The 14445-nt window shown below is 39.7% G+C and overlaps 1 long non-coding RNA gene across 2 annotated transcripts; it reads right to left on the bottom strand.

Annotated features, from left to right (window-relative positions):
- Nucleotides 1–7113: 7113 nt before the first annotated feature.
- On the bottom strand, nucleotides 7114–13961 carry LOC134529337 (uncharacterized). Of its 2 annotated transcripts, none has more exons than XR_010074535.1 (2): nucleotides 12038–13961; nucleotides 7114–8616 (listed from the first exon to the last, which is right to left on the bottom strand). It is a non-coding gene; the product is annotated as an uncharacterized LOC134529337 (long non-coding RNA). The 2 variants fall into 2 exon arrangements; XR_010074534.1 differs by having other exon boundaries at nucleotides 12044–13961.
- Nucleotides 13962–14445: the final 484 nt, after the last annotated feature.

Below are 14445 nucleotides of genomic sequence, written 5' to 3'. Positions count from 1 at the left end.
CTCAAGTCAAAACATTAAATTCTCGTAATTGTTAGTGTTATCATCAATAAAACTCTAGCTATTTATACTCAGTGACATACCAAAAGATAAAAGGGAGCTCTGGACATGGAACTTTAAGTAGGTTACAACTAAATTTGACAAAGTTATTCAGTCACTTCAGTAATCATAGCAAGGAAATAAAATACATTCTTAGTTATTACGATAGTATAAAAATTATAGTGACTAATTCATTTAACAAACAGTTTAAGTCGGATTTCGTATCTGTGAGGTAACACGTGGCGATTGATTTGCTCAGTGAAAAAGTAATCAATTAAAAATAGTTTTATGTCATAGTACAAGCAAATATTAATTAATGTATCACTATTCAGTGTATCAAAGAAACAGAAAGATACGACGGTTCTGGTGAAACTTGGGAGGGATGAACCAACCTCTGTCAGCAGTCAAACTAGCTATGACCTCTCAGAATTCTGGCCTTACTCCTGCGTTACTGGATCTGCGACGGCAGACGTCGTTGACATCCTTCTCCTGGTATACATCTCTGGTACTGCTGGTACTTCCTTCCCGTGGTGGACCGGTAAAGATTCTTCTTAGTTCAGGGAATAATTTGGTTTTCTCGTATTAGGCTAATCAATGCTGCCTGGTGAAATAGTAATTCTTGATGTCTTGATTAACTAGGTTTCTACCTCTTCAAATAACTGTGTAGTGCCGTACACTTCTTGGAATAGATTATTATTATTTTAATATATCAATATAATTCCCATTTTTATTGATTGCTTCCATTATTTTATTAAAAAGATACTTGATGTATAATTGTCTTTTTGGTCGGAGCTATTTGCGTCGTGTACCTACTTCTGGTATGGCCGTGGATCAAAAACTAAACTTGGAAAATTTCAAACTTTGTCAATCGTTGATTTTAACTATCTCAACGATATATCGTTAAAATCGCTAGTTGAGTAAATGTGCGATACGATTCATAGCCTAACTGCCAATCACAATCAAATTCTCAAGCGTTCAAGTATAGGGGCCCATTTCAATTCATAACTAATGGCATAATATTAAGAATTATTTACACACTCATATAAGCATGTATGAGCATAGACGATTTATTTCATCGTATGTTTTTAAGGTTCTCATATGTTCTTCGGAAAAAACTTACTTAACGTAGACCTGTGTATTACGTTAACTACTTGAAGGTGGGTCAGAAACAAGCCATGCACTCATGTCTCGTTGAAGACACACTCCACAATGGTGAACAAGGCAGGTCTTAGACAAATTTGTTATTCTTTCAAATGTGATTAAACAACTGCCTACAATAATTCTAAGCGTTATAACAATGTCAAAAACAAAATGATTTTTCCAAATGAATGAGAAGTACATCACAAATTTAGGTACGTTATTTAGCCACATTTTTTTCAAAACTTCGAATCATAATTACTGTCAACGAACTTGACAACGAACCGTTACTGCAATGTAAGGGGAAAATCAAATTTATTTACAATTACCATACATATGTTTTAAGCACAACATGTCAGTGACGTCATTATATTTCCTCTTTTGTTTGCTGACTCTTTTTCATGACCTCAGTTTTCTTCTCTTCTGAAATTGCTACACTGTCTGGCGCTCATATTTTCAAACTTCTGGTGTGACGCGGATCTACCAACTCTGGAAGCATGCACTCGTAAAAAAAAATCTTGTTAAATAAGGCTCCATTTCTTTCTTTCAAAAGTGGTCATCCTTTTCTACTCTTATGACTGTAAATTTTCTTCCTCTCAGAAGTCCACGCAGCAAAAAGACAGTACTTTCTTTCTGAAATGTGCAGCTGGCCTTGCACTTGATAGAAGTAGGCATGTGTTTTAGTCATACCAGCTACCTCAGTTTTCTGCTTGCTACATGTTAGATATTTAATTTTGCCATCAAGAACTGCTGCGTCGGGATCCATTCTAAAAGCAGTAAGTGGACACTTTATTTCCACCTGTCCATCATTTCCTATGAAACCATCAGGACTCGCACCTAAGAATGGCAACTGAGAGTCTATGAATAAGCCACATTTTGTTATGTTAATGTTTTCTTGATGTTCAAGCTGCTGTATTGCCACCAGTTCTAAATTTATACCATGAGAAAGAGATGGAACATTTAGGATGCTGCTGGAATAAATCAGGCTTTTGAACAAATTTTGACAGCTGGTTGTGGGACGCCGACGACATATTCTGCCAAAGTTGGAAGATGGAAGCATTTTTCTTCTTAGTTCAAGCCACTAGCCACTTCCTGCTTGAAGAAGTGTCACTAGTTCAATTTCCTTGCACTCATCTTCTGTTTTTTGACAGGACTGCAGGATTCGTTCTCGTTCTTCAGCGAATTCTTTTGGAGAAAAATCGGGTTTTTCACAATTGGGACCATAGTCTTTGCTGCTGCTGTTGATACCGATGTCTTTCTTTAAAATGATGTCAATTGCTTTCCTACATTTTTTTCTCTTATTTACTGCTCGGTTTCGGTTGGCCAACCTTTTCAATTCCAGACGTTTCACAAACTTGTTTGGGCTATGATTATTGCACATAGTTTTATGTAGATGCGAGTGAGGTTACTTTGTGTTGTGTGCAACAACAGCTGCGGCACATTGTCCTTGGTACGATCTTCTCAAACAGTAATTAATGTGCTTTCCTCCAACAAACTTGGCTACAATCGCATTGAATTGCTCAACTATGTTGCTGTCGATATCATAGATTAAACTTCTGGGATGATTTCCCAGATAGTTTACTGCCTTCATGATATGATCATACGCCCCACAATTTTTCAATTCTGGTACCATGTTTTTTTCGCCATCTTTTGTCCCAGATCAAAAGTAACTGGCACAGTTTGTGTGATCACCAAATACATGATTTGGCCCATTAAAAATATCATTCTTGAGAGCTGCAATTTTGTCAAGGTCCGCCTGTTTTTCCTTTTTCCTACATTTAATAGCTTCGGTGATGGCCCCTTGCAGTTTCAATATCTTACTTCGTACATTTTTTCTGAGTGTTGGTTTAGCAATTTTTGCCTGCTTGCACAGTACTTTCAATATATTGCAGTAATTCCTCAGGAGGTTATTACGGCATTCAATTTTTTCTACTGTGATCTTTGCATAGGGTCTAGCTTCCAGAATTTTTGTGTAGCAACTGCTGTCTCCATCGGCTATCAGCTTATCAAATATAACACCATATACAGTTTCACTTTGTTTAAATCTCTCTACGATAATACTTGCTTCCATACTTGCTGAGCTGCCAGTCCAGTTTTTGTAGCAGGTGTGGGCAGGAATCTTTCCATCAAGACTTCGACTACAGACAAAGAAAAACTTGTTTCTAACTCCCATAAACAGAACCTTTTTTGTAGAATACCCCACTATTGCTGCAACACCAGAAAGAGCATTGTATTGACATCTATAGCAACGTTTTGACCAGCAACCATATGCTACAACAGTTAAAATAGGAGTACCATCTGCACTCACATCTCCTCTCTCTACTGCTAAAGCTGCTTCTTCTCTTATTGCCTTCTCCATTTATTGTAGAGCAGCTTTCTCCCACGCATTACATATTTTGTTGTGAACCTTGGTATAAGTTTTGGATGACATGACAGGAATACTTATAGATGAACAAAACTCTTCGATATGCGAATGACCTCCGCCTATACTCATCATCCCAGCAAAGGCTCTTGAATTTACATCTAAATGTGTCTTGGCTTTAACTGTATCCTCTGTACGTAAAGTGAATTTCTGATTACACATATTACAATACATTACAAAATAGGGGACAAACCAGTGGGGATTTCTTTATGAACATTCATATTGCGCAAAGACATCCACAGTCTGGATTGTGATTTGAGATTTCAGTGATTCTTTTCAGGAAGTATTCTATTTCTACCATTCTAACTCCATGAAGAGGAATTTTGTTACTGTATCTGTTCCTGATGTAAAAGAGCATTCATTTTCTATTACAAGAGGCTCTTCATCACATTTGTTAAAAATGTATTTTGCATTGTCTATTTAAGGCATCTCAATAAGAATATGTTTTTCATTATTTTCCCCAAAGTCCTTATAAATTTCGAGAAATTCGACCTCAGGTATATCGTTGTGTAGATTACAACAGGATTCTCGGATCTGAAAGTAAAATAAAGTCCTGAATAAGATAACATCATTACCATTATGTTTATTCTGCATTTAGTATTACATAAAGAATGGGAGATACCTTTATCAATGAATACTAATATTTGTAAAGACTGCAAAATTCCGAATATACTATCAGAATGGAAGGAAATATATTAAACCACTACGAAGGACAAAACTTGGAGATTGATCTTCACAAAGAAAAATATTTACCATGCAAGCTACACATCATATTACGCTGTTCGAAGGACACATTGTCTTCTATTTATTTAAGTAGGTATCTACTAAAATAGTTTTTATTGTATTATCGTATAATTCTATCAGTAAAATACATATGATCTGAATATAGAACTCAACAGGTGTTTGTCTCGTCTAACACAAAATTACTTCAGAAAATCTCCAGAAATCTATCTCAGATATATAATCGCTTTGCGAAATAGATTCTGACCATACCTTGGAAAGCAAATACCATGACATATATATAATAATACTGTTACGAAAATATTGCATGAAGTTAAGTTCTCGTCCATTACCGACCCAACCCAAAATTATGAGGCACCTCAGTTCTCCACATTGTTTATAGCCAAAGTTAGTTTAGGGACTTCTTTTTTCCTCAAATAATAGAAAGAGAATAATTTTACTTATATTACATTTCTGAGTGTTCTTACTGCCGATAAGACCTAAATTAGCATCTTCAGAAATATTAGGGACAAATAGCCTATGTATCGTTAATTTAGGAGCCAGATCCTTTTACCTTTTGAATGGTGGTTTTCAAAAAAAAATCTGTATGGCACGATATGTGGTTCAATTTTCACAAAGAACTTCACAAAACAAATTTGAAATTCACCTGCTGATGCCTTGTATACATTTGAGGAGATGGAGCTGGAATTATCTGTATATGCTATTATTCTCTTTATAAACATATATATTGTTACGATTTACCGCAGGTTCGTAAAGGATAGCACAATTAACAGATTTTATTACACACAGTGTTATATATTGCCACTATTTACATTACTAGCAAATAATATAAAAATGCCAATTAATCAATTGTACTTAAAAATGTTGCTTCCTCAGTCACCTCGTTTTTACACACCACACAACTTGCTGGGTCCGCACCTCTGGCGCAACTCTCGCCGCAGCACCCCTCGCGGACCTCCGTCGCAGGACTCCGTCGCCGCACTCCGCCACCACCGTCATACTTCCCCTTCGCCGAGATTCCACTCGACGCCTCGCTCGGAACTTCACTCGGAATTCCGCCGCGTCCGCGACAATATCGCCCGGAACTAAACTATTCGCCCTGGAACCTTCGTCCAGGGACTTCGCCGCTCTATCGCCCGGAAACTCCGCCGCGGGAAAACTTTCTCCCTGCCCTGCAACCTTCGTCCAAGGACTTCGCCACTCTGCCGCACCTGCGGCACTATTGCCCCGGAAACTCGGCCACGGGAAAGATCCCGCCTGAACTCTCATCTCAACTCAGACTCTTTCTCCTGAGGACGACGTCTTCTTTTTATATATCAGCCGCCATTTCTGGAACTCACGAGCGCGGCTGGGGCCAGTCGCGTCATTCCGCGCCGACACGACGGCAGAAATCTCTTTAAACACGAGTCGGCGGCTCGCGTAACTCCGCAGGTGTCAGGTTTCAATTACGTGTCAAAGGCAGGGCGCCACTCAGGGAGTGGTGGGAAGGAGGGGGAAAAGCGACAATCCTTGTTATCTTCCAGGCGCGCGCGATGCATATCATGTTGTGGCAGCCGCCAGCCAGCTCTGAACCTGCACGTGTCCCGGCCTTGCTCACGTTCGTATCATTGCCACCTCCTTAAACCTGTTCGTCCCGAACAGGTAACACTGTGCTGTTGTGAGCCATGCGACGAAGCCATCCTACGCAGTGGGCTGGTGTACTGAATATGGCCCACTTCCTGACAGATGTAACATCGCGGCCATCCTCCGAATTTTCGGGTCCATATGCCAGCTTTGCGGTGACTATGGGTCTCGCTCTTCCGCACCTGCTGCTGTGGTGCTTCCCTTTCAACCAGGCAACCCCGCTGAACATATTCCCATTCCGGGCACCTCCCTTGAGAATACCCTTGTCGGCATGCAGAAGCAGAACAAAGTAGGCGACTCCCCGTTCCTTTAACCAGTAAGTTACCACCCTCCTTAATCCCACTGTCACATCGATGTCCCTCCTCCTTCAGTTTCTTCACACGATTCGGACAGTCACGTTGGACGTTCCCTCTTTCTCGACACACGTTCCATCGTGGACGACCTCGTCTCCGTCGGTCCGGTAGACTCTTCACCTGTTCGATCGTTTTTTTAAAGCATTGTACTTCTCCCTTGGGCTTCCTACCACGATTCGGACACTCGCACCGGATGTGTCCTAGTTCTTTGCAGACGAAGCACCGCTGTCTTCCTCTTGTTTTCCGAAACTGCGATCCATTCAACAGCTTCCTTAGTGTTCCAAGTATAATCTTGTCGTGTCCTGCATTTGGCCTCGGCCCCCTTGTGCGAGTGCTACATGCTCATCCCTGAAACAAACATGGCTGCCCCGACATTGCAGGGTATTTTTTACCTAATCTCTATGCCTAAGCTAGTTATCGTGTAAGATGGTGATGCACCCGGCGCCAATAGATGGCGCCTGCTGCAGAATGTAAATAAGTGGGATTCATTGTGTCATTACTCAGGGAAGGAGCGGGCTTCCACTCGTGTTGGGAGCATCCCGAGAGTCAGAAATTAGCATATGATCAGGACAGTCAGTGAAATCTTATAGAACATGCTGCAAAAGCTAAATCTGTAAATATTGTGACGTGTCTCCGTCAGACGTCCTGCATACACCTATACACAAAACAATAAATGACCTATAACACTGGGGGGGGAGGTAGTACTGTAGCTCATAGGTAGGCAGGGTACTCGAGATCAAGTCTTCTCCCTACACAGGAAGTGTAGGGTTTTATTTATGCACTGAAAAGAGACATGGTTAGTTCATTCAAGCACAGATTTTATTTACTAATCCAAATATGAGAAGCACAATAAACAAACTCTGAGAAATAAAACAAAAAAAAGGTTAACAGGAGAATTCATAAATAATAATTTATCACGTAGATTCACGAATAAATAAATACCTTAAATACATATTAAAGTGACGTCCGCCGGCAAACAATTATCACTACAACATGGCGGTTCTCTCGTCATCGCAGCTCCGCGGAAGAATAGTATACTTCCCAGTTACCACTACCTACATGTTTATAACCAGACGTCGATTTTTCCCAAAACCAAATAATAAATAATAGGGATGGAATAATACTACATTATTACTTGAAAGATTAAGACGAAGATCGTCCAAGAAATGGTCGTGGCGAACGAGCCATGGCCAACCACTTACCCTCTGACTTGAGGCGAAGCAAAGTTGTTTCAAACCGACGTGGACCCGGCTTCCAGAGAGGTCCCCAGGCAAAAAGCCTCGGCCCCTCCCTGGAAGGAGGTTTTAACTACAAAACTGGGCCAAGCCGGAAAAAAAAAAAATACGAACACCGGGAAAACTTATCCACAGGGCAACTCGCGGTCCCCTCCCTTCCCACAAGGAAAAAATGAAAAACAAGTGAAGACAGCTATTCCTTCTGCGCAGGCGCGAGCGAGTTTCCCCCTCTCCCTCTTGCGCTGCTCGATTGTTAATTTTCCGTCTACGTTTCCAAACTTGGACGCAAGATGGCATCACTAATCAGGACAGAGTCCTCGAAACGAGTACACAAAAGCCTCGCGTGGCAGAACACACAGAACGACAAACAAGAGACTAGCGTAGCGCAGCGGGTTTTTCTGGAACGGCGTGTTGCAACCTCTCAGCAGGCCCTGGCCAGCGACCCACGAGAATTAGCAACCCACGCAGCCTCGCAAAAGCCCGCGGCGCTTGCAAACTTCTATCGCAGTAACCTATATTCCCATACCCGCGTGTCGAAATCAACCGGCCGAGCCTGGAAACGCGCACGTACACCAACACGTTAACAAAAGTAAACTAAATTTAAGAAAAAAAAGTAATGAAATTTCCAGACCGCGACATTACCCCGGTCTGTAAGGGCTTGTGCCCCACAAGCCATAAAAAAAAATTCCTAACAATGAAAAAACAAGGGGCAAAGAATTACAAGTTAAATGCCTACTAGAACAAGACAGCGCACGAAGGTTAGGTTTTACCACAACAATTAATTCCAAAGTCTAAACTGAAAAAGTTAAACCAATACAAAATACAAAATAGCCCAGGAAACAATTCTTTCCTGTAAGAATCGATGGTGGCTGGCACATCGTAAAACTACTCGTACGACATACAACTAGGAGAGGCATGAACCGTGGACAGATCAGCCCTAGTTGAAGCTGGAGAGAAGAGTCCTTGAAGTGTGATCTGCAGCTCACACCCAGGATCCAGCCTTCAGAGCAGTTCTGCCCTCAGCCTGCCTTCCTCGCAGCATGTCATCGGGGATGTCTCCCCAGTGAAACTGAACAAACATTTCAACACCAGTATCAAAATCTCACCAAAGAACATACACTACACTGTCAAGCCTATTTCAACAAGTTAATTAGGGGGGAAGGTTTGTTTTTAACGTCATATCAAAACATTATGTTAAACAATTAAAAGCAAGAAATTCAAATTATTCCATTAAGTAAAACTGTGAAGTAACCCTATTGAATAATTATCAAACAATGCCGTCAAATATTTTACAAAAAGATCCATCCTACATTTAATCTTTATCAGTTCCATAAACAGCATAACTAACCAAGGATGAGTCCAGGGGCATGTTATTCTCCAACAACAACAACAAAGATGATCATAAATATGTCAATAAAATGAAACAAACACAGCTAAAGTAAAATGGGAGCTTGGCCTCCAAGAAAAACAAAGGAATGGACTATACAAGTCAGGAAAACAAAGGATAAACATCAGGAAAGGAACCTGAAATGTCCAAAGGATTAGGTGAAGTCCAAGATCTTCATAACACGCCTCTGCAGCTACTAGCTTCAGAACAGAAAAAAAAATAGCATTGTCACTGGTTGGCCGAGAGTAACTGATTTCTTCGGTCGGCACAAGTCGACGAAAACGAGCCCCATGCTGATCCGTTTCTTCATTCTTTTAAGACAGAAAGTTCGCATACACACAGCAACCAATTTGGGAAGGGGCTTCCACCGTATAACTCCTCATGAGTTATAAGCAGCCCACCACACAACAGGGGAGGAAACAGTAGTCCATCTCCCACACAAGTTCAATGGCTGCACAACACATGGTCCTCAGTCAGGAGGACATACATGGCGAAGGAAAGTTCTTCACATAGCTTACGTAATTGTCGGAGTCTCTGGATGTGGTACATCGATGCACTGTCTCTTCTTCAAGAAAGAAAAAGAAAACGTAAACACTTGTTGCTAACAACTCTGCCTCACTTGAGTCTGTGGAAAAAGGAATTACACTGTCTTCAGAGACACGAGTGCACACAGGTTTGGACAGGGGAGGGGATAGACCAGGAACAAGGTATCCCTACCCAGGTTAAATCAAAGTCGAGCGTAAACAAATAATTAGAAAAAAAATTAACCCTAGATTAATAATTGCTTGGACCCCTAGATTCATCCTCGATTGTTGTCTCTTTTTTTTTTATTCTTTAAACAAAAAGTAAAACCTCTGAACTGAACAGTTAATTACAAAAAAAAAAACATTATAAATCCTAACCACAAAAGTGTTTAATAACTATGTGCCCTCCATGAGGTGAACAAATCAAACATAACCAACAGTTCTGTAAAATTAATCACACAGGGTGAGGTAAACATGAAATTCCTCACCTGACTCACTAACCAACTTAGATTTTAATCGACAATTCTCAGAAAATTGATCACGTAAGTTAAAGGTTTCACTTGTAGTTGCAACATCAGTCTGTACAGTAGGTGAGATTTCCTCAGTTTTCCGTAATTTCCACTTGAGTGACAACCATTTCCATAGCAGAAAAAGAATCATACACATTATGACACCAAGTATAAATACAGTTATGCTTATCTCCATTGTTAACATGACATTTTCACTAAAAGCTGATACGAGGGGGAAGGTACCAATCCCCACTAGATAAGGGTTTCTTACAACAATTAGTAATAAAGTACCACCAATCACAAATAAAGAAATACTTTGTAAATGTTTTAACAAAAAGCTTACAACTTCCACCGGGTCTCGCAGCTGTAATTCGTCGGGCCTCGTAAAGGAACGTGAAACGACCAAATTCAAGTGAGGAATAACAGAAGGCCAATCCTCGTCTAAACAATCTTTTAATGAAGGAAAAACTGTGTGTGAAGATGCTGTTAAAGGTAAAATCTTTAATTTTTTTAATTTTGACCAAGCAGCTGGAATCACATGAATCATTTGGAATTTGGCTTTAGAAAGAAAATCACACGGATAAAGTTCATTAATTTTAAGCTCATCATTCATGTACAAGCGACAATCGCAAGGGACCTCAATGTCCACAGCGCCAGGTCGATCCGCAGCAGCTAAAAACAAGGTTTGGTTCTTATTCCCTAAACACTGCACTTCTAGTTTACCAACAGGGTTAGTTAGAAAATACCGTTCAGGACCAGCTTGCGTAATCATGAGGTGGGTTCCCGAATGGCATCTGTAAGCACACAGTTCACCAAGTTTCTCTGCAGTCACTCCCTGAAATAAAGCTTTAGGACATAGAGAACTTCCCATGGCATCACCTGAAAATCTGGGAACAAAACATAAACTGTCTTCGAAGGGACGACAATCCAACAAATTTCTACCCTGAATGGTCACCAGTTGCTCATTATTTACGGCTAAAAAGTTGGGCTCGTGCTCTAAGTGGCAAGTGTTATTTTTCCAGCGGAAAGGTACCGCAACAAACTGAAATAGTTTCCAATTGGAATTAACATGAACAATAGGTATCTTAAGTTTGACATACAAGTTCTCCTGATAAATGTGACAGCGACAAATAGGCAAATGAAAATCTTTTGTACTTGGGCAACACTAATAGTTAAACGATTCTAAACAAAGATGGGTATAGGTTAACTATTTGAACAGTCTTAAAAAAAATTATTAAACATACCCACATGGACAAAAACCTCAATACCAAAACTAAATAATTTTACCAATAATCTCATCAATCAAAATTTAAATTATTCTGACGATCTGACCTCTGGCACCTGGTTCACGAATGACTCCGACCTGAAATCGATGACTAGCAACATGCTTCTAACTTTTTCAAAACAACAAAAGCCAATAGATGCCTAACATCCACCTCCTGTGGACACACATTGTGGGACTCTAACCCAACAACAACAAAAAAAATTCTCAGTGGCAGGATTGACTCGACCAATCATCCCTGTGGTGCCAATTCCCTGGCCCACCACTTCTACACCTCCGTGCCCCTTACATTGGTAGCCACTGCTACTTCAAAAGAGCACAACATTCCCCAGGCTCATTTCTCATTTACTAAGGGTCGCCTACCCTGCGAACCCAGTCACAACCAGGGCCTCCATGCCCTCACGCTACAGCCCATTCCTCCAGGGTCTGTATTACATTACTCTATAGCTTCCTACACTGGCATCATCATCAAATAAATTTTGTTAACACAGTAACTACTCAATCGAACCAGGGCCATAGCCAAAATCAACAATCAAAACAAGGCAAAAATTAGGTAAGTTACTTTTAACCGTTATTAACTGTTTAACTTGCTCTCTTAGAAAAAAAATAAACTCCAGAATCAACAATCATAAAATTAGACTGCCCAAAAAAAAAATACTTTTCTTTATTCACTTAAAATCTGCCTGTTATTAATAAACCACGAAAGCTGAAATGAAAATTGCATTAAACATCCTAGACAAAAAAAAAAAAAATAATGAACATGATAAGAAAAATAAAAATACTTTCACCTTAACATCTGCTATGCTGTAGGCAGCAAGCAGCTGGTTGGTCTCGTCTGGTGAAAACAGCAACACCTCGAAACAACAGCTACTGGTGGTGCCATCAGATTCACTCTGATGTGCAGCCAGCAACACCATGCTCAGTCTTCTCAGTCGTGAAGTCAGTCCCAGGTCACCACTGAACTGATTACTGTAACACTACTTTCACAAAACCCATAAGAATCGAGCACAAACAAAACAATTCATTTAAGAAAAAAAAATTCTCTGTATCACAAAGCTAAATACAAATTTTCGTGTAGTTAAAATAAAATTGTAAATAAATAAAAATGCTTTATTACTTGTGTCAACAAATGTATCGTATAAAAAAAACTTATTTAAATTTTACTTATGTTGAGAGAACAAATCAAAACATTACATTCCAAGTAGAAAAAACAAAATAAATTCAAAAATACTCAATCATAACTGTCCCCACTCACTCTATTATTTAACTTTATTACTTAAAATACTTTACTCAAAAACCAATTTTAAAAAAATAACTCACTTCCATTATCCTTAACACAATACACTTTCTCATAAATTAATTCAATAAAATTTAATTTAATACGTAGGCAGGTACACTAACTCACTCTCCAGCAATGATTCACATTTCCCTACTTCCTAACTTTAAGAACAATTCCTTAACTTAACCCAGGGAATTTACCTCCAGGACAACCAAAAATTTCGCTGTAGTGCCTATCTCCTATAGGCCCACTACACAACAGGGGACTCTAACCCCACCAACCAAATTAATTGAAGTGGTACCCTTATCCCATACGGGATAGCCACTTCGGTACTACCATGGGGAACTCCTGCCCCAACTACTAACAACACAGGGTTCTCCCGACCCTTAACCAGTAGCCAGCCCATCTTCTATGGGTCTGCGCTACCGTCCCTACTCTCCCAGGGACACCTCAAATTGTCCCAGCTCAGCTCCACTGGCTGGACAATAACAACAACTCTCTCATCTCAAAGACTGTTCCCCTGGAGTTCATTCCCTTAACATACACAAATAAACAAACCTCACACTTTTCTCAGAGTTAATCCATCCTACTGTGTACCTCCTACAATTCGAAAAGAAAAGTTCAAAAAAAATTAATTATTATCAAAACAAAAATAATTATGACAAATAAATAAATGCTATTAAAAATTATTACTCTCAACATTATTAAATTAACTCATAAAAAAAAAGACGGTGAATTCAATGATGGACATAAAATTAATCATTAAAAAAATAACTGTGAAACTCTTATCTGTATCCTTGGAAGACCAGCCGGCCGGTAAACACCGGGCCGGAACGATTCTTGCCGCGCCGTGCCGAGCCGTGTCGCGCCAGGCCGGAAACCGCTCAAGGTCAGCGCACAGCTGACTTGTCCCGCTCGTCACCGCTCCAAGACAAATGACTTTCCTCGCCCGCAACAAGCACTGTCTACAACATTACTTAACACAAGTTTTAACATCGTTCCTAAACCAAAACTCCACACAAACTCTTAGTTTCTTAACCAAAATTTAATTATGATAATTTTCAAAATTAATTAAATAATCATTAAACCGGCATTAGAATTTACGTAATTAAAACTTAATAAACCTTGATAGGTGACCTGATCAAAAAAAGAAACTCATGACTGACTAACTGACTGACTGACTGACTGAGTGACTAACTTAACTAAACCAAAAACTTTTTATTCATTAAATTTAAACAACACAACAGTAACATTACTAACAAAAATACGTGAAGCACAACGCAACACGTCCGCCGCGTGCTCCCACACGACCCTGCTTGCACTGCTCTATAATAAAACATGATTAAATTCGAAAGGGAAGAGAAAAAAAAAATAAATAAAGCACAAACAACCCTACAAAAGACTATTAATCGGCGCCGTCAGACGTCCTGCATACACCTATACACAAAACAATAAATGACCTATAACACTGGGGGGGGGGGGGGGGGAGGTAGTACTGTAGCTCATAGGTAGGCAGGGTACTCGAGATCAAGTCTTCTCCCTATACAGGAAGTGTAGGGTATTATTTATGCACTAAAAAGAGACATGATTAGTTCATTCAAGCACAGATTTTATTTACTAATCCAAATATGAGAAGCACAATAAACAAACTCTGAGAAATAAAACAAAAAAAAGGTTAACAGGAGAATTCATAAATAATAATTTATCACGTAGATTCACGAATAAATAAATACCTTAAATACATATTAAAGTGACGTCCGCCGGCAAACAATTATCACTACAACATGGCGGTTCTCTCGTCATCGCAGCTCCGCGGAAGAATAGTATACTTCCCAGTTACCACTACCTACATGTTTATAACCAGACGTCGATTTTTCCCAAAACCAAATAATAAATAATAGGGATGGAATAATACTA

The sequence above is a fragment of the Bacillus rossius genome, chromosome 2 (assembly GCF_032445375.1).
Source record: "Bacillus rossius redtenbacheri isolate Brsri chromosome 2, Brsri_v3, whole genome shotgun sequence".
NCBI classification, from domain to species: Eukaryota; Metazoa; Arthropoda; class Insecta; order Phasmatodea; family Bacillidae; genus Bacillus; species Bacillus rossius.
The sequence above is the reverse complement of the archived record's forward strand: the minus strand, read 5'-3'. Positions and strand labels throughout refer to the sequence as shown.